Source organism: Ursus americanus, chromosome 8, assembly GCF_024610735.1.
Source record: "Ursus americanus isolate L20-20 chromosome 8, mUrsAme1.1.p, whole genome shotgun sequence".
NCBI classification, from domain to species: Eukaryota; Metazoa; Chordata; class Mammalia; order Carnivora; family Ursidae; genus Ursus; species Ursus americanus.
The window spans coordinates 35524447-35546365 of NC_142134.1; positions in this window are offsets into that span (position 1 = coordinate 35524447).

Below are 21919 nucleotides of genomic sequence, written 5' to 3' on the forward strand. Positions count from 1 at the left end.
GGTAAACTCTGACTCAACCTTTTCAACTTTCCCCCAGATGCCCATAAATGGAGGAGAGAATATACTTTTATATAATAATGTTAAAATCAAGTCACTAAACTTACTGCTGAAAATAAAAAGGAACTTTCAATAACAAAAGCCATGGAGTTATACTGGCAAACCCAATTAATTAAACCATGTTTGCAGCAATGAAACAAAGAAAACTGGTTATTCCTGAAAGTAGGTAAGAAATGCCTCCAGTTCACAATCAATTTCTTGATCAAAGGCAACAGATTTGTACTCATCAGAGTGGATGATTTTTGGTATTGGGTAGAATACTTCATACCCATTTCTTAACTACTATAGGAATCTTACTAGAAATTATGCTAGAATTTGTATAATGCAATTTGCCTTCTTGTCATCTCAAGGACATTGCAAACCTACCAAGATTCCAAAGCATGCTTAGCAAGACTCCAGACCACATACATGCTTTCTGGGTGCAAATGTCAGTTCTAAACAAAGAATACCCTGAAAATAAACAAAATTTGAGGATACTGAAAAAAAAATTCTTACGGCACAGAATAAAAAGAACATCATCTTGAAATTCAAACCAAAAGTATTTATATCAGGAAAAGACTCTATAGCGTAACCTTAAGAAATGTTAGAAAACCTTCTTCATTTCCTTCAACAGGCTACAAGATCTGACTTTTATGAAAGAAAAGCAGGAAGCAGGCAGAGTAATACCAAAATTTTTAAAAAGCATGTGACATGTGATTCTTTGTCTTATTTGTCTTGAGGAAGAACTGTAACTAAATTTTAAAATACCTATTGAGGCAATAAGAAAATCTGACAGGAAATCATCATCAGGGATCTAGAATAGATAACACAGAGGAAATAAACAAGAAGAATTTATAAAGGAAAATATAAGAACTATGAAAGACAGAGAATGGAAATCTGATATAAAAAGTATAAGAATGTACCAGAAGTATTGGATGGAAGAATAATTCAAGATATAATTAGAAAGAGTTCTACTAACACTGGTGATGTGTACATCTGCAGCAGAATGTCATTCCAAGCTGAACAATGGTGAAAATCTGGAAAATCTGTAACATCATTTTTTTTTTTAACTCATCAAGGAGTTGAGATCACCAGGTAATAAGGTAAACCTAATTCTGAAGGGTGACCCACCATCCATGACCTAAAGTAACTACATAGAATACATGGGAACCTAATATACAAGGTAAATTTGCCCCAATTTTGCAGCCCTTTTCTGGCACAATGGACTGGAAAGCCAATCCCAGGGAGCAGAGCCAGAGGCTAATTGATAATAGTATAGTTGAAACAAAACAGCCATGCATTCATTACATGGTGTGGTAATTCATTTTGGCGATAAGTAGCAAGAACTTTAAAAATGGCTACATCCTTTCATCTATAACTTCATTTTTTGGTATGTATCTGAAGGTAATCATCAGGAAAAGTTAATTATATGCAAGATTTTGAAGCAACGTAATATGAAAATGTTTAAACTACAGATCACTCATATGATGAAATATCATTGATTTAAAAATATTTTAAATGTCAAAATGCTCACAGCATAATATTAAATGGTAAAAGCAAGAAAAAGCAAAATAATTTGGTGGTATGGGCCTAATCCTTTCTTAAGAATATCATAGTACATTCAGCTCAGGTCATGATATCAGGGTTGTGAGATTGTCTCTGTCCCTCTCCCTCTGCCCACCCCCACCCCCAACTCTCTCTCCCTCTCTTAAAAAAAAAGAAAAAAGAAAAGAAAGAAAAAAGAAAAAGAACATAATTGTACAGAAGTTTAAAGCACAAGAATATTATTCATGTAGTAGCATTGAGTTCACTATCTTTACATGTCTTTTTGTATAAGAGTCTATCAGAATGATCACCACTCCTATGATAATGCCGTGTCAGTTTGCTTTAAATTCAGTGCTTTAATACATCAGAAACAATGAATTTTAAAATACAAATCTCTATTTTAACTACTACAAGCTGTGAATATCTAGAAAAAATCATTACAGTATATCAAATATTTAATCTGCCGAGAAAGAATTTTTGGTAGGAACTAACCCATTATTCTTAATCTGTTATAATTGTTTTTGTTTTTGTTGTTGTTGATATTGTTGTTGTTGTTTGTAAGAGTCATCATTAAATGGATAAAGAGATCTGCTGGAAAAAATAGGAGTGGTTTGCATCAGTGTCAAACAATGGGAAAAAAACCAACAAAGTCTCCTGTATGTGGGAAAGAGCTCTATCATATTTATTAATAATAATTAAAAATACAAACATTTTATATTAAAAATTGAAATAGACAAGTAGATTTTTAGGAAAAAAATTAATTCAAAGATGGTCTAATTTTAAGATTAAGATGAAAAAGAACAACAAAAAAATGGTGATATATTGAAAGTAAAAGAATAGAGAAAAAAATTGAAAGAAAATTAAAATTCCCACAAGAGTAAACACAAGATAAAAGTAAAGAAAATATAGAAAAAAATAAAGATGAGAAGAACAGGTAACTTTATAAAAGGAAAAGAGTTGAAGGTTTCAGATACATAGATTAAATAAATGAGAATTTATAAATATAAAATGCAATCAAGGCACAAGTGTAATCATGCAATCAAGGCATAACAACATGAATTAAAAACTAAAAGAAAAAGGATACCTTTTTTAAATAAAAAATAAACAGAATTGCAGAATTTTTCAAAAGAAAAATAAATGTAACATCTTGACTTCGTTGGAGATTGGACAAGAAACAGACCTTTAAAATGAGAACATTTCACAAGTTGTGGTTAAATCCTATATTATCCTTGGTCAAAAGTCTCTCCTTGAAGCTGGGCAGCACCTTTGTGAGCAAGGTCTTAGGAATATTAAACTATTGTGCCTTTCCTCACTTCTGTATCTCTATGCTGCACTTTGCATCTGCATTGAAAAATGATTTAGTTTCTTCTAGCATTAAAAAGGGGAGGGGGGCACCTGGGTGGCTCAGTGGGTTAAGTGTCTGTCTTCGGCTCAGGTCATGATCCCAAGGTCCTGAATCAAGCCCTGCATCAGGCTCCTTGCTCTGCCGGGAGCCTGTTTCTCCCCCTCCCTCTGCCTGCCACTCCCCCTGCTTGTGCTCTCTCTCTCTGTGTCAAATAAATAAATAAAATTAAATTTAAAAAAAGTCCCCAGACTTCACAACAAATTCCAACTAACTCCACCATCTATTTACTCCTCTTCACAGACATACTTTATTTTTTTTTTAAGATTTTATTTATTTACTTGACAGAGAGAGAGAGAGAGACGGCCAGCGAGAGAGGGAACACAAGCAGGGGGAGTGGGAGAGGAAGAAGCAGGCTCCCAGCAGAGGAGCCTGATGTGAGGCTTGATCCCAGAACTCCGGGATCATGCCCTAAGCCGAAGGCATATGCTTAATGACTGAGCCACCCAGGCACCCCTACAGACATACTTAAAACAGAGTTGTCAATAATTAGGGATTTCACTTCCTCAATCCACTAAACTCCGACATTTGCCTGATTAACTCCACAGAAGTTACAATTTCCAAGTTTTCAAGAAATTTGACATTAACAAAATCCAGTGGACTTCTTTGGTCTTTATTCATTAAACTCTTAGCAACTTTCATCACAGCTGTAAACATCATTTTTAAAATACACTCATCTCTTGGTTCCCACGACATGTCAGTCTCCAGATTTCTTTCTACATTTTCCTAAAACAGTATTTTATCGCCTTCATACTATGTTCTCCTACTGCATTAAACATTGGATTTGCTCAATTCTTCGCCCACTCTACACTGAGCAATACCCTCCACTCCACTGGTTTGAATTACGATGTGATGATGTCTAGAAATCACAAATATATCATCCCCAGTCTAGTCCTCCGACCCATGCTTTTAAACTATGAAAAAATGGTCTTCACCTGAAGAAATCTGTGATACCAAAACATTGTATATCTTCAATTAAATCCAAGATTTACCCATTCCCATTTTTCCCCTTATCTATTTTCTCCTCTTAGCTTATGGCTTACATGGCCTTCATATATGCCAGGGTTTTAGAGAAATCGTGATATTGAAGCTTGCTTGATCATCTATCCTTCCAACCATTTACCAGTCCTTTTCATTTTTCATTTGAAAATTTTCCTAAATCTACCCATTCATTTTCAGCTTTGTTCCACCACCTTGGTCCCATTCTCCTAGCCTCTGCATTGACCTCCTATTGACTTACACCGTGTCAGTTCCTCACATGGAGGCCAACATTATCTTTACGCTTAAAAAAAAAAAAAAAGAAAAGAAAGAAGAAAGAAAGAAAGAGAAAGAAAGAAAGAAAAAGAAAAAAGAAAGAAAGATCAGAGAATTTTTCAGAAGTGTTCTAGGTGTTCTATGGTAGATTAAATGACTTCCTTTGGGGTAAAATTTGAAACTTTTAACATAGTTTAAGATGCTCTTCATTGCTACGTATCTTTTAAGACCGTATCGTACTACTCTTCCTTCTGACAATTGTTCTCTAGACATTACTATCATTTCCATTTCTTAAACTCACTGTGGTAGGCAGAATAACCCCCTCACTACACACACACTCCTCAAGTGTCTACATCCTAATCCCTGAAACCTGTGAATATATTATCTTACATGGTAAAAAGGACGTTATGAATGTGACTTAGTTAAGGATTTTGAGATGGAGAGGTAATCCTGCATAATCCCAGGGGACCCAATGTAAACTCAAGGGTCCTTATAAGTAAAACAGGGAGGCAAGGAAGTCAGAGAAGAGTTTGGGGTGATACTGTTGCTGGCTAGGAGGGGGCCACAAGCCAAGAAATGATACAGGCAACCTCTAGAACCTGAAAAGGCAAAGAAACAGATTTTCCTCTAAATTCTCCGGAAGGAACATAACCTTGTCAACACCTTGATTTTAGCCTAGTGAGACTGATTATGGACTTTTGATATCCTGAACTGTGATGTGATAAATTTGTGTTGTTTTAAGTCACTAAGTATGTACGATCTGTTACAGATGCAACAGGTAACCCATCGTGTTCTTTCTTGCCTCAGATGCATGTGCTATATGTCCCTTACCTGGAAATTTTTGCTCCTCTTTACCTGGCTAATTTCTGCTTTTCTTTTTGCCTCAGATAAAATATCATTTCATATAGAAAACCTTCTCTGCCTCTCCTACAAACATTAGGTCCCTGTATCAGTTTTCTATTTATCATCTTTCACTTAGTGGCTTAAAACAACATACACTCATTATCTTTTAGTTCTGGAAATCAGAAGTCCAAAATCATTTTGAATGGGCTAAAATCAAGACATTGGCAGGGCTGGTTCCTGCTGGAGGCTCTAGAGAATGATTTGGTTTCCTTGTTTTTCTGGCTTCTAGAGGCCTCCTGAATTTCTTGGCTAATGGTCTCTTCATTTCAATCCATAGTCACATCTTCTATGAGTAACTCTGATTTCCTCTTATAAGGGCTGTTATGATTACACAGGACCTACCAGGGTAACCTAGGATAATGAATGGGGAGCCATCTCAAGATTCTTAATTTAATCACATTTACAAAGTCAATTTTACCAAAAAAAAGTAACATTTATAGGTTCTGGGGATTAGGATGTGGACGTTTTTGGGGGGCTATTATATATCCTAAATAGTCCCCTATTATATACTCCGCAAGATACCCTGTAATTATTTTTATAATCAAAAACATCTTATTATTCTTTGTTATAATATTTGTTAGAATTTGTTTAATATTACTGTCCTTCTTGGTCATATTCTTTGTGAGTGCACTGAAGAAAACATATATGTCCGGTATATAAAAGAAAGTAGATGTTTTTTGACTACTATGACTTCCATATTTTGAAGTCTTGAAAATATTTCCAAAAGGCAAACATAAACATTTTTAGGTATATTTTATGAAAACTGTATTCCTTGTCCAGTGCAGAATTAGAACAGAATATCACAGAATGCTTTACAACATTGCTTTTTAAGTTATATTCAGTGAGGGACTTCTTATCATTTTTTAATTAATAATCAGTCATGGTTAGAGAGACTTGTAAAATATAACAATAAATTGCCAGAAAAAAATAACAGGAAAATATAAGTATGAAAGACCAAATTCTCCATACTTAGGGAAGAAGAATTTAAAAACAACCCATGTGCCCCACTGACTGTTCAAAAGTGGTAAAGTATAAAAAGACAAATTCCTACCTGTTTGTCATTTCAAACTGTACTTTAATGAAAAGTTATAAGCAAAATAGCTGCTTTCCATGTTAAACTTCTTTCCAAAAGCTTTGATAAATTACATGTATATCAGTATGTATAATAGGATGAATGAGTTTGCTTCTTGCTTGTTAGTTTATTTAATCTAGGCAAGGTTGATGGCAGTGGTACTTGCATGGGATAATGTATGTTTACATTTTGTTTTAAAAGCATGGGTAGAGAGGCCACTCTCCAAGAGGTTTGTTGAATTGAATGCAAGATGAAATTTAAAATCTTTTCTGTCAATCTCTGAAAGTTTATTTTTAACTTTTATCCAAATGAAGGAAGTTATGCTGCTTTTCAAAATTCATCTTAATTACTGATCAATAGCAATTTCAACAATTTATTCTGTAAAATTATGATTAAATTTAAATTATTTTATGATTAAGGAAAAAATTGTAGATTCATAGATGTCCAATTTGAATTTTATTTTGTTGGAAAGTTCAAATCAAAATTTTCTGCAAAATTCTCAAGTATTTCAGTGATAACTTTTTAGAGATATGTAATATCAACATCCCCTTATCATTCTTAAATTAAGAAACATGTTAAAGAATCTGTGTAAACAGTTCTTCTACACTTCTAACCTTTGTTTTTTGTTTTTTGGTTTTTTTTGTTCTTTGGTCTTCTCTGTCTTTGAAGGCTATGTTGCATTCATCCTTTGTGTGCAAAAATTTAAAAGATTACAAATGCCGGATATATGCAATACGAAAACTGATGTCCAATTTATAACTTTAAAAAATTAATACCAAACTGATTTTTACTTTGTAGAAATACTAAATGTTGGTTCAGTAATTCAAACATTTTGAAAAGAATGTTTGATTTCCATCATGCATTATTATGAGCAGCTTCATATTATCACTTAATAATTTCAACTTTAATATTTTAGCCTTTTGTAATTAATAAATATTATTAAGTGACTAGGTACCTTTTTTTTTTTTTCTTTCCCACTGCAAGTCTTTCTCCATGAAGGAAGCAAGGCATCAATTTACATTTTGGCACAAGCTCACTCTTTAATTTACATAAGGACTTCAGAATGTTCTTCTGATATCACAACTGTTTCTTCAGAACATACTCCTATAGAAATTTAATTTTTAAACAATGTTTATATATATGTGTATATATATATATATATATAATTTTTATAAAATATTTTAAAAGGTAGTTGTGTTTCCATCAATTAAGCTAAAAAAACTTATTCTTCCTTCCCATCGCTACTATGTTCAATATTTTAAATTGTCATGTTAGCCATGTCTGGGCATTTGCCAACTTGCAATGAAAGATACTTTGATAGTTTGTTCTCTAAGATGGTCCTTATATCATTAAGGTATCAGTGGAAAGTAGCATTTTCACCACTTCCTGTACTACAAATTCACCCAGTATTTCTAAGCAAATATAACAACATGGCAATTGTATATTTTAGTCTTGGCTAACTCTTACTTTATTATAATGCAAAGCAGTAATGTTTATAGGTAAACTATAAAACATCTATCAGACTTTAATTCAATACACTTTCTTTCAAGTAATTTGGGAGGAGTTGAAAATTTTTCTTATTTGTTCATTATTTCTGCTAAGATTTTGATGGTTTTATTGCTTCATTAGTCACATCATGATCCTATAAATAAGACACTAGTTTAATCATTCCTCTTCAATTATGGCTATAAAATTGAACTTGGTACACAAGATACTTTGTTTCTAAGTAAAATTAATAACTTTTTGGGATTTTTTCAGAGTTCCTTCCAATACCATCATTTGGTTTATAACTGGCAAAGCGAATCAAACTTAGGCAGTGTGCTCCTGGAAACAGCAATAGCTAAGAACTGACCCCCAACACGCATGCATGCGCACGCACGCACACACACACACACACACTCACCCAATTGTGTTCTGAGGAACGGCTTACTGAAAAGAACCACATTTACTCATCAGAGGACTTAGATAAGACTCAAGAATGCCCCTTGTTTACCTATCTCAAGGCCAGACACAGATCCTCCAAATTTTCATTCTTTGTCTTATACTTGACTAGCTGAACTATTTGTACCCACTGAGCAATCTGGACAAAAATACGTGCCAACATGACCAAACTTTAGTTAGGTTTCTCTCCTACTTTGAAGACCCTGAATTTTACCCATGCTAAGACAGGACCATCATCAGAATGTGAAACCTCCATAGAAGACCCTTTCAAGAATCAGCTGACCATAGGAAAAAATTAGTTCCTTTGTCAAATGTCTGATCACACCACCTGCTCAACCCACATCCCCTCCCAAAACTTGCTTTTTGCCTGACCTTTGAGACACTTGCAGATCTTGGCTCTCTCTAATACAACGGTCTCCCTCTCCCTATTGCAATTGTCTTTTCAAACAAAATTTCTCCTTATCTAGGTCTCGATTTGTTTTTATTTTGAAGTTTTTAGGTGCTGGGACTAAGATGGAGTGCTGCCCACCCTAAGACCCTCCTGTCTTCACCTGAATTCATTCCAACTCCTCTGGTCTTTGGTGTCCTTTCTCAGCTGGGGAACTCACCACAGTGGTGAGTCTCAATTCCCCATGCATTGTTCTGGACATTTGTCTGTGGTAACACGGTAAACATTCGATTCTTTCATGCACAGAGAATTTTTGTGGCCTTTTCTGAGGCCCTTTCTGTCTTTCCTTGGCTCCTCAAGCCAGCGGTTGTGTGAGGGAATTTCCTTAGCTCCTCAACTGGATAATGCATAGAAGAATTTCCTTGGTTCTTTGGGGATTGTGTGAAGGAATTAATCAAGTGGACCTCTTTCTCAGCTCACTTAAGGTTGTATCTCTTACTTAAATTATCTATTCCTATGAGTAACTTCCACTCTGTTAGGCTCCCTGCCTCCTCTTCTCCCATTGATTACATGTTTTCCCATATGTCACTGTCTTAGTTTGCTCTGGCTGTCATAAAAAAAATACCATATACTGGCGAGCTTAAACAAAGAAGTTCTGGAAGCTGCAAGTCTGAAATCATGGTATCAGCATGGTTGGGTTCCAGTGACCTTGCTTTGCAGATGACTGCTTTCTTGCTATGTATTCACATGGCTTTTCTCAAAGAGAAAAGCTTTCTGGTATCTCTTCTTAGAAATTCACTAATCCCATCAGGAGGGCCCTGCCCTCATGACTTCATCTAACCTTCATTCCCTCCTAAATCTCCATCTTCAAATACCACTGCATTGAGGGTTAGGGCTTCAACATATGAAGATGGGAGATGCACCAACGTTTAATCCATAACAGGCACTATTCAGTTCCGTATCTTGAGAAAAGGTAAAATATCACCATAGAACCATTTAAAACTTCAATGTTCTAGATGTTTTAGAAATTTGGGACTGCCCAAAACTGGACCATTTATAACTTCCCATACCCATCACACACCCCTTCTCTTTTTTCCTTTTTGCTGCCTTTGATCTTCCCTTCAGCTCCAGGGAATCCTTATCTGCCCGCTTGCCCCTCACCCTGCCTCAATATCTATTTCCACCCCTCTATCTATTTCTGCCAGACCTTTCCTTCCCACCCTGGCCCTTCAACTGCCTACAGCCACTCCACACTCCACCTTTAGATGCCCTTTCCCTTTACTGGGGCCTCTGGAGGGGCTCAGGAACCCCCAAAGCAACCAGTTGAGACTTAAAAAGCTAACTAATAAAAGGCAGGCTAGTTTTATGTCATTCAGCTTTGGAAACACCCAGATGGTCTCTTGCTTTCTATTTAGTCCCTTGTCCAAAATTTAACCTACAGACTAAATAAGATTACTCACCAGATTAAAAAATTAATAAATAAGAGGGGGTGCCTGGCTGGTTCAGTTGTTAGAATATACAAATCTGGATCTCAGGGTTGTGAGTTAGAGCCCTATGTGGGGTATAGAGATTACTTAAAAATTTAAAAGTCTCCCCCACAAACATTTGTGGGTATTCTTTAAGTCTTATATTGAGCACGTCACCTCAAACTGTCCCATCAGCCTGAAGCACAGTTCTGATAATGTACAAGTGGAGCAAAGGTGAGAGCCAGACCTTTCCTATAAACCAGTGCACTTCGTATTTCTGTGTTTCCTACTGACTCATAGGTGAAATTTTAGAGTTGAACCTATAATCTCTGTATTTGGGTCTGTTTGTCTGTATATGGATGCATATATATTTATGTGTGTGCTGCAAATGGGATCACCCCCCCCATTCATCTCTTAAAGCTCCAACCCCCAATGTGACTATATTTGGAGACAGGGCCCTTAGAGAGATAATTATGGTTAAGTGAAGTCATAAGGGAGGAGTTCTCATAGGGCTGGTATCCTTATAAGAAAAATAAGAGACACGGAAGTGATTGCTCTCTCTATCTCTCTGTCTCTCTCACTCACTCTTGTTTTCTCTCTCTCTCTCTCTCTCTTTCACCACTACCCCTGCACACAGAAGAAAGGCCATGTGAGAGGCAGCAATTTGCAAGCCATAAAGAGAGCTCTCACCAGAACCTGATCATGCTGGCACCTTGGTTTTAAACCATCGAGAACAGTGAGAAAATAAATTTCTGTTACTTAAGCCATCAGTCTGTGGTATTTCGTTATGCCAGCCCAACAGACTTATACACAAACCTTGGTACTGTGAAGTGGGGCACTGCTATAATGAATACCGAAATACCTGGAAGTAGTTTCAGAACTGAGTGATGCATAGAGCCCAGAAGAGTGTTGAAGTACTTCCTAGAAATAGCCCCAATCATCTCGAAGGAACTGTTGACAGAAATATGGACATTAAAGGTAATTTTTGTGAGGTTTCAGATGGAAATGAGGAACGGGTTATTGGAAACTGAAGGAAAAGTGATCCTTGTTATAAAGTGGCAAAGAACTTGTCTGTGTTCTAGTGTTTTGGGGAAGGTAGGACTTGGATATTTGGCTAAGGAAATTTCTAAGCAAAGTATTTTAGGAGAAGCTTGCTTTTCCTTTACCACTTACATAAACTGCAAGAGGAGAGACAACTTGAAGCAACTGTTAAGCAAAAAGGAACCAGAGCTTGAAGATTTGGAAAATTCTCAGCCTATCCATATTACTGAGGACAAGGAAACATGTTATGAGAAGAGCACTAAGAGTGTGGCTGTACAATCATTTGATAAAGAAATTGTGGATGCAATACATGGATTTAATTGGTTTCAGCCATCTCAACAGACCAGGGATAAAGATGGGATTACATAAGCAGAAACAATGCCAGTTGGAACTACAGGGGACAGAGAAAACAGAACAAAATGAACGGAGGCTGTCAGATCTCTGGGATTCTACAAGAAAGGAGCATAAATTTATCCAGTTGTGAATATACATGTATCATTCTTCAAGAAATAGGGAAAATGGCTCCAAAGGCAATTCAGAGATCACTAGGGCTGCCACTCCCAACACAAACCCAGAGGGCAAGGCTGATTCCTCCTTGATTTCAGAGGGAATCGCTACCTTGGTTTCAGCATGTCAGGCTGCCTCCGTAAAGAGCCACAGAAGCAAGGCCACTACAGAGACCCATGTGGTCAGGGCACAACAAAGAGCCACAAAGAGTATTTCGTTCTGCCCATCCAAGCAGACTGACATCATATGTATGTGTTTAAGTATGTATGTGTAATATTTCCCTACCTCCAGATGATTACCAAGTTATAAAATGCCTTAAAGGAACTCTATCCTAATTGGCTTAGAGATAAATAAGTGCTTACAAAATGGAATATTCTTAAAATAGCCAGAAATTGAGGTTAACACAATCTTCTTTTTTTCTATTTAGATATGTTCTCCCTAAACTTACACGTTACTGAATAAATAAACTTGCATTATATCTACTAGGTGTTTATGAAAATGTAAATTCATGATTAATCGAATCGAATCATTGTAACAAACTTTATTTCAACAATAATTATGTTTTTTGGTATGTCAGTGTGAAGGCATAATCTCCAAGATTTTTGGTAACTTAAAATCTTAGACTTATGTTAAATTTGCTTAATTAATGACTATTGCTTAATTAACTAAATCATTTCTAAGATAAAATACTGAAATATAAATTACTAAGCCTAATCTTAAAGCTGTATGGATTTGGGTCTGTTAATGAATGTATTCATTTTTGGCCATATTGACAAATTATATTATAAGGATATACGTGGTTATAAAAGTGAGACGATATATATTCCTAAGCTCTATGACAATACCCCAACCTAAGACATTCACAATTATATACTTTATACTTTTCTCTGTGAAATAGAAGTTAATGTACTTAAAATTTATAATCACTATGTTAATGAGGTTCTACTAGGAGAAATAGTGGCAGAGAAAAAGAGTTTTCCATAAAGGTATGCAGGAAGTGTTTTTGCTAAAGGAAAAGAGAGTAGTTCTGTTCCAATGTAAAATAATTAGTTGTTCCATATAAGAAAGGGGAAAGTGGAGGACAAAACTTGAATGCATATAGAAAATTGTAAAGTTGCACAGAAAAACAATTTTATTTGTTCTGCTCAAAGCGATCAAAGCTCTGATGGGTTTCTTTATAAGAAATTTTTGTAAAGGGCTTTTGTATAAAATGTTATAGTTGACCCTTGAACAACAGGAGTTTGAACTGCAGGGATCCACTTATATGCAAATTTTTTTTCAATAAATACAGTAGAGTACCATAAATGTATTTCCTCTTCCTTATGATTTTCTTATAATAACATTTTCTTTTCTCTAGCTTACTTTATTGTAAGAATACAGTACATAATACATATAACATAAAAAATATGTTATCAGTAAGGCTTCTAGTCAACAGTAGGCTATCAGTAGTTAAGTTTTGAGGGAGTCAAAAGGGGATTTTAACTGTGTTGGAGGTCAGCACCCCTTAACCTCTGTATTTTTCAGGGTCAACTATATATATTGATGCAAAACTAGAATCTGGTTTTCTCTGTTAAAATAACAAAGTTTCTTGAATTATTGGTCTGCTCATTATAAGAGGCATATCTTTACCTTCTGAATAACCTGCCTAGATGCCAAAAGTTCCGTTATATCGGAATTGTTTCTTGTGTTTTCTTTTGACTTTACCATAGCCTTAATTACTTAAGACAATAAGGTTCTTGGGGCACCTGGGTGGCTCAGTCAGTTAGGCATCTGCCTTCTGCTCAGGTCATGATCTCAGGGTCCTGGGATCAAGCCCCACATCAGACTCCCTGCTCAGCAAAGAGTCTGCTTCTCCTTCTCCCTCTGCCTCTCCCCCTGCTTATGTGCTCTCTCTCTCTCTCAAATAAATTTAAAAAATCTTAAAAAAAAAAGTTTTCTCACTTTTGTGCTAAGATTCAGTCATATGTTATGTATACTTTTAAAATCTCTTCTCACTTTCATTTTCAGTCAACATTGTTTTGCGTGTCACAAATTTCCTTGTCAGTTGCATTATTTTTAAATGAGATTTCATTAGATCTTTCACTTTTGAAAATTATCAAAAGTAATTTAATCACAACTATTTTGAAGTCTTGCATACTCTACACATAGTTTTTTCTTACTCTTGTGCTTTCTGGAACTTGCAAATCAACTACAGACTGGAATGATTTTTCTTAAAAAAAAAAATAAAAGACTGTCTCAGAGATCTTTAGAAAAAGACTATGCCGGGTACTCTTGAGCATAGGTTTCAGATAGCATTGCCTTAATAGCTTTGAGATTATATTATTAGACTGAGTCAGGATTTCCAAAACTCTAGTGTAGAAGCAGATGGGTTCATGAGACTGTTAACCCCAAATCGATCGAACGAAATTAATTATACAGCACTGAATGAACTGATAAAGGATGATTATGGGTTTTGCTTGGAATACTGCTGATAATTTAATACTCTATTTTCTAGATACAGAGAAATGCTTTCTGTTTTCTCTCATGCTTCCTATAACTCCTAAAAATTTAGTAGACTGTACTTTTGTAAACTGATATGAAACATATATCCTTCTCTCTCTACCTCATCTTTCCACATTTTAGAAACACTTATTAATTAAATATCCTTATTCTAACATTAATTAAAGATTCTTCTTTTGGAAAATTTTTTAATTATTCTTATTCTAATATTAATTTAATATTATTCTTTTGGAAACTCTTATTAAATATTCTTATTTTGCTTAGGTTTGGTAAGAATCTGTTTTCCAGTGTTAACAGGTCATAATTGGAAACACTGCAAATAAACTAAGGCCTTGACTGAAATGTCATATTGGAGATTGATGCTTTTCAATCAGATATGACTAGACACTTTGATTTAAGGAGTTAAAGTTACCTTTATGGAGTTAATTGTCATAAAGCCTATTAGGAAAAATAGTGAGGTAACTAGCATACAGAGTTCCCAGCCCTACAGGTGAGTAAGAGACTTTCTCTGCAGGCAAGGAAAACTTTTAGAATATTTGGGAGACCTCTAGAAGAGGGAAATTCACAAACCCATAGGTACTGCAAGTAAAACATGCAGTCATTGGTTTGGCTTCCTATCCTTAACAGAATTTTAAAAACCTCGATCTAAGATTCCTTACAAAAATTGTCAGCAAAGCAAATTTCAAAACTCCTGCCAGTAAAGGTAAATCACCATTCTTATTATAAGTACGTAAATAGTAAAGCCAAATCTAATGAGAGGAGCCTTAATTTATGGTCTACAATAATCTTTATTTGACATTATCTTTGATCAAAAGAAAGAGGACTACAGAAAGAACTTCTGTGTTTCAATGAAAAACTATAGCACATACACGCAAGTTATCATACTCTGGCCCTGTTAATAGTTTTTGAGGTCTTTTGTACCACTTTGCAAATTCTAAGTAACTGGTGGATAGGAAAATCAATTTTGTTACCTACATGTAATTTGGACTAAATCCTTTCGTCTGGCATGCATTGTCAAACCTTACAATATTTTCAATTCTTCCAGTTTCCGTCAGTATCTGGCTATATCCCCAACTCATGTTTTCAATTTTTCTCCTTCCTTACTAACTTCATATCACCAAGAGCTAAAATTTGCCTAACCAGATTCTTATCTGAACGCTAGGAAGCCTTATATGAGGCCTTTGCTCTCAACATCTGCAGAAGCACTGTGTGCTAAATTCTGAAGACTTGGCAACCTTGAAGGACTCATCATGGTAGTAGACCATGCAGGGAACAGGTTTCTCCCTGTCCAATCCAGTGTCAGGGTGATCAAGGAGATCTGATAAAATGTGCAGGCCGTGTACGCTCTTAGAGGAGAGATAACTGCCCAATATCACCAGGACTATCAACATCTTATAAGCTTCAAGAAATTGAGCAGTGCTGCATCACTGAAAGATTGTTATCCACCAAATTCTTAGAATCCACTGTACTGGTTACCTTCCAGTGTTCAACTTTGGCTTTTTATTTTAGTCAACCTTTTACATCCGTATTTCTCTCTCTCTCTCTCTCTCTCTTTTTTTTAATTTTAGACATCCCTCTTTTAAGACATGGAAACCTAACACAACTAACCTTGGCCACCAACTCTCAACAAACATTTTAAGTGATTTTACAGAAACAATGCCAACAAGAGTCCTCAGGAGCCCTAGCCCCCACTCTGGTGTTTTACTACCTCTGAGTCGTTCAGAGATGAATGGTATTCACTTGGCTTAAGCAAATGGGGAAACTGACAATGTTAAACTCTACTTGAGCCCTGTGCTCCTGAAAAACAGTGATGGTTAAGAAACTACCCTTGATTCTTTTGTGTTCTTAAAACAACTTACTGCAAAGAACCATTCTTCCTCATATGACTTAGATAAGAATCAAAATGCCCCCCAATCTGTTTACCTATGGCAAGGCTAGACACAGATCAAATTCCCATTCTTTGCCTCAACCATGATTAGCTTAACTATTTGTATTCATTTACCAATCTGGACAACATACATGCTAACTTAACTTGGGTAAACTTAAGTCTCTCTCCTCCCTTCAGAACACACTGAACCCAGCTTTGAGTCATGCCTAGCCTAAGCCCCCATCAGAATGTGAACCAATGCTTCCATACAGACTTTCTGGAGGATCGAAAATCAGTTGACCTCAAGGGAAGACATTTTCTGATCAACTGCTTGATCATACCTCCTATTCATTCCCCTCCTCTTCACTTTGTTCTTTCTAGCCTTGTTTCTTGTCCCTATAAGGGAAAATTCATTTTTGCTTGATGTTGGAGACTGCAGATCATATGGTCAAACCGTCCTTCACCCTACTGTAATAGCCCTCTTCTATTACAATTGTCCTTTTGAATAAACCCTTTCTTTACCTAAGCTCAGATTTGTTTTCACCCTACCGTTTTGCAACATTTAGAAAAGTTTTATATTGTTTTCACCAAGTAGTTCAGTGAAGAATGTTTCATCATTACATCATTAGGAATGAAAATAAACAATGTAAATATCACTTCTTTATTTTACCTAACACTGCTAAACTATAAGTTTAAACCCTGTTTTAATTAAAACACAAAAATGACCTAGAAATAATGTCATTAAAAAAAATGATATGTTTTCTCTGATTTATGTATCACTTTGAGTTATACTTTACAAATTTTGAAGTACCACATGTTGAACTGTAATCCTATGACACATAAGCATCTCACTCTACATCAACTTACTTCACAAGATGAACTTCACCAAAACTGGTCTAAAACTGCTCCCTGAAATGAGTCCACTGATCTCAGGCTTACATGCAGTATGTTGTCAAATAACCATAAAATTACTTCCAAGAATTCTAAACTCTTCTCAATTTTAGCATCTCCCTGTTCACACACCAGTAACAAATGTACTGCAGGCCAGTCCTGCAGGCCTTTCAGTCATGAACACAGACTTCTTTTTACTTCTGTCTTCTTCACTTTCCTTCATTAATGTCTTATATTTTTCAGTGTCCATGCCTTTTATCTCTTTGGTTATTTATTTTTAGGTATTTTATTCTTTTTGATGCAATTACAAATGTGTAGTTTTCTTAATTTTGTTTTCTGATAGCTCATTATTAGTATATAGAAATGCAGCAGATTTTTGCATATTGATTACGTATCCTGCAATTTTATGAAATTTGTTTTTCAGTTCTAACAGTTTTTCAATGGAGTCCTTAGGATTTTCTATGTGTACTACCATGCCATCCGCAAATAGTGACAGTTTTAGTTTTTGTTTCCAATTTGAATGGTGATGAACTTCTTTAGCTTTTGTTTGTCCTTCATCTCTCCTTCAATTTTGAATGATAACTTCATCTCTCCTTCAATTTTGAATGATAACTTGAACATTTAGAGTATTTTTGTTTGGAAGTTTTTTCTTTCAGCACTTGAATATATCATGAGGGCCCTCTGGCCCCAAAATTTCTGCTAAAAAATCTACTGATAGTCTTGTTCCCCTGTTCCTAACAAGTTGTTATTCCCTTGCTGCTTTTAAGACTTTTTCCTTATCTCGGGGCGCCGGGGTGGCACAGTCGTTAAGCATCTGCCTTCGGCTCAGGGTGTGATCCCAGCGTTCTGGGATCGAGCCCCACATCAGGCTCCTCCGCTAGGAGCCTGCTTCTTCCTCTCCCACTCCCCCTGCTTGTGTTCCCTCTCTCACTGGCTGTCTCTGTCAAATAAATAAATAAAATCTTTAAAAAAAAAAAAAGATTTTTTTCCTTATCTTAACTTTTGACTTTTTCATATTAATGACTTTAGGTGTCTTTTAATTATAATGTCTTTAGGTTCATTTTATTTGGGACTTCCTGGATCTACATATCTGTTTCCTTCCCTAGGTTAGGGAAGTGTTCATTGATTATATCTTCAATTTAGTCATCTTACCTCTTTCTCTCTGTTACATGAACCCTATAATGCCAATGTTAGTCCTTTTGGTTCTGTCTTAAAAGTCCCTTAAACCATCTTCACCTTTTTAATTCTTTTTTTCTTTCTGTTGTTCTGATTGGGTGAGTTCCACGGCCTTGTCTTCAAGTTGACTGAACTTTTCTTCTGCTTCATCTAGTCGGTTGTTAAATCTCTTTAGTATATTTTTTAGTTCAATTATTGTACTTCAATTCTGTAACTTTTATTTGGTACTTTCTTATATTTCCTATCTCTCTGTTGAAGTTCTCACTCTGTTTGTACATTTTCCTCTCCAGTTTGGTGAGTGTCCTTTTGACCATTACCTTGAACTTTTTGTCAAGTAAATTAATTATCTCCATTTCACTATTTTTTTCCCTGAGGTTTTTATCTTGTTTCATTCTAACTATTTTTGCTACTTTTGGTACTTTTTGATACATGAAGTCAAAGTCAGAAAGTATATCAGTGTTCACAAAATATTCACTTTGAACGAAATCATATGTACATTAGTACTAAAGTACACCCAAACTGGCTCACAAAATAGACCCTCTTCTTTATCCCAACCCTCTCGCAAGGCCAAAGTCACAAAATAAATGATAACCAAATAAAAATCTCTTATTCTATAGCATGAATTCCTCACTGATAAACATAATAAAAAGCCATCAAGTATAATTCCCTCATATCTGCATAGAGCAAAAGCCAAGAATTTATTCATAGTCTGTATAGTTGGTTTCATTCTATTGTTCAGCAAAATATATGCAGGCACCTACCACATAATAATTATTTTCTTCCTTTAATGCATAATTAATATTACGCATCATCCTAAAATATCATTTGATAAAGATTTTTGACACTAGCTTCTGTTTTCTCTTTGAATGTAAAATTTGTCATTAATATAGCAGTTGACTATAGGTTTCTAGGTTGCTTTTGCTATAAAGAGTGCAACCATAAATGCTTCCCCAACTTTTGGTCTCTTTGGTATGCCTAGCAACAAAATTGATGGATTTTATTGCATGAAAATAGATCCCGCAGATTGAATGACAATTTTCAACTTATTCTTACTAGCTCCCTCAACCCTCACCCCTGCAAAGGGAGCATCACCATCACCACTACCACCCCACAAGACAGCTGGTGTAAGTTCCCCTCATTGGGGGAGTGTAGAATGTGCCCCAGACTATAGAATGGTGGATCAGTCGCATATAATGAGACATTTTTGAGTGTGCAAAATGAAGGTAGAGTCTTCAGGTCAAAGGACAGCTTCATTGCAACTGGATGTTCAAATCAAAGGGCTGCACTTTATCAGCTGGTGGACCTCTCAATGGGGAACAAAAATAATGACAATACAGTTAGCCAGAATCCATGCAGTTCAGGTGCCTAAAAATGAAGGTATTTTCTGCCTATTTTTCAGATAAGATTGGGGGCTTTTAAGCCCTTCCTCTTTGTCTGCCCTCTCTTTTCTTCCTCTTCTCTCCCCTCTTGATTTCCTCCCATCCTTCTTTTATCTTTTCTTCCCTTCCTGTATGATCTTAGACTTTTTATTTTTTTTAGTTCTTAAATGAGCGATTTCCCTAATTCATGCAGTCGAGAAGAGTGGAATATTGCTCAGGGTACAAGCTGGAAACTTCACAAGGAAGCAGAGGGAACACATCAATTAATCCTTCAAGAAATAGTCTTGCCAGACATTTATGCCCTGTTTGACAAGGCTTTATAATGGAAAATGAACTGGGGAATTGTGGTAAATTAATCTCCAGTCAAATATAATTCAATTTTTTAAGATATTCATAAATGTACTTCCTATTTGCACTTTTCTTTTCCTGTCACATATGGGAAGTCGTGACACTTGAAGATTTATGTGTCCCAGCATACAGAGATTTGCATTCTATATTTACGACGAGAGACCACTTCACTCTTTGTTTATGATGTTATTTGGGGTTGTACTATTTACGTTACTCTTTTCATTACTTTTTATGCTTCAGTAAACCACATTTTAGTCATGGGTCCATTTTTGAGAACTGAAGATATAATGTACCACAAGCATAAAAAACAAAATTACAAATTTAATAATGTTAACAGAAGCATGAAAATAGCATGAAAATATATTAGGTGAGACAAACTGTATCCTATTAACTAAATATTTGTAGACAAACAAACCATTGTGATCCTTAAAAGGACATGTATAACTTTAGAGGACATAATTATCATTAATTATATGAGTTATGGGATTTTTATGCAAATAAAAATTAATCTTACATTTCAGGTTTGTTAAGGCTGTGAACAAGATAGTTTCATGGATTTTGGATTTTTCCTCTTCAAACTGACAAACTGTCTCCAACATGGCCACAAACCAACGTTGTTCTGGCTGTCAAAGTATCATGTCTGCTTTTTCACATTTCTTGTCATTAAATTTCATTGTATATTACTTTTTCCCCCCTTTTCCCTCTGAGACATTATAAGTGTATACACATACACAAATACACACAGACATACATACATAATAATTAGTAAATAAATTAGAAGGACCCCTGTGTTTTGACCTCTTATCATAATTTAAGCAATTAATAAAGAGCACAGGAGCATAAAAACTTATCTTGACCTTAGAGTGCTTATCTCTAAGAAGCCAGATAAAACACAGCAGCAGTTTTCATTTGTCCACAGCTTACATCTTCTCCATAGAATATGCAATGACTGTGCCTTACTCAAGAGGGATGCTGTGTTATCTCACCAGCACAAAGAATCTCAAGGAAGGAGACTGAAACTACAGGAAAAGAAAATTATTGCTGATTACCACAATAATGATATTGTACATCCATTTAGAGAAGAGCCTTCTGGAAAGATCCAAAATTCACCCCTCTGACACATACCCAACCTTATGGTGAATAAGCATATGTGTTTACATAAAAAATACTTTGATGAATCTTCTAAACATAAATATTTGGCAAATTAATTTTGTTATGAAAATAACTATTCACTACTTTAGCATCAATAAACTGATTGGTTCAAATTAACTTCTATCTTCTCCTTTTCTAAAACAAGAATACTAATATCTAGGGGTGCCTAGGGGGCTCAGCCAGTTGAGCAACCAACTCTTGATTTTGGCTCACGTCATGATCTTAGGGCTGTGGGATCACCCTGAGTAGGGCTCCCTGTGAGAGGGGAACCTGCTGGAAATTCTCTCCCTCCCCTCTCCCTGTGTGCATGTGCACTTTTTTTTTTTTCTCTCTCTCAAAAATAAATAAATAAATCTTTTAAAAAAAGAATAATAATATCAACTTTTCCTTTCTGCAGTTATAAGGATCGAATGGAAAAATGTTTGTGAAATTTGAAATCTGAAAGCAGTTACATAAATATAAAATTTTGACACAGACCTCTGTTTAAATAAATGAATAAAATACCATAGTTGAAGATAAAAGTGATTATCCAAATTAATCCATAATTTACAATTTCTTAGAATAAGCTTACATATGTGTTGAAGGAAGTATATACAAGCACTTTCAGTAGCATTAACATGTAATCACACCTAAATCTTCATACAATCACATATGTATAAAGTGGTATAACTGTACATGGATTAATTCAGTTGGCATGTATTGAACTCATATCTTGATCAATAGCCAAGCTAGAAAAACAATCACAGTCATGACTCCCTGTCCTCACTGTGTGCTGAGACAGTGATACACATTACTGAAAAATTCATTCCACTAAAAGTTATAGAAAGCAGAGAAAAGAACAGCATTTACTGAGTTCTCAGCATTTCAATTTCTTATATCATTAATTTAAAAGTTATACTGAAGGAGATATCTTACTTTAGTGTCATTTGTTTGGAGATAGCTCAAAAATGGTTAGGAGAAAAGAGTAAGAATAGAGCAAGAGGTGCCTTTACAGTAGGGACAACACAATGAATCTTGGGTTGCTACACAGGAAGAATTAATGCTGATACCTT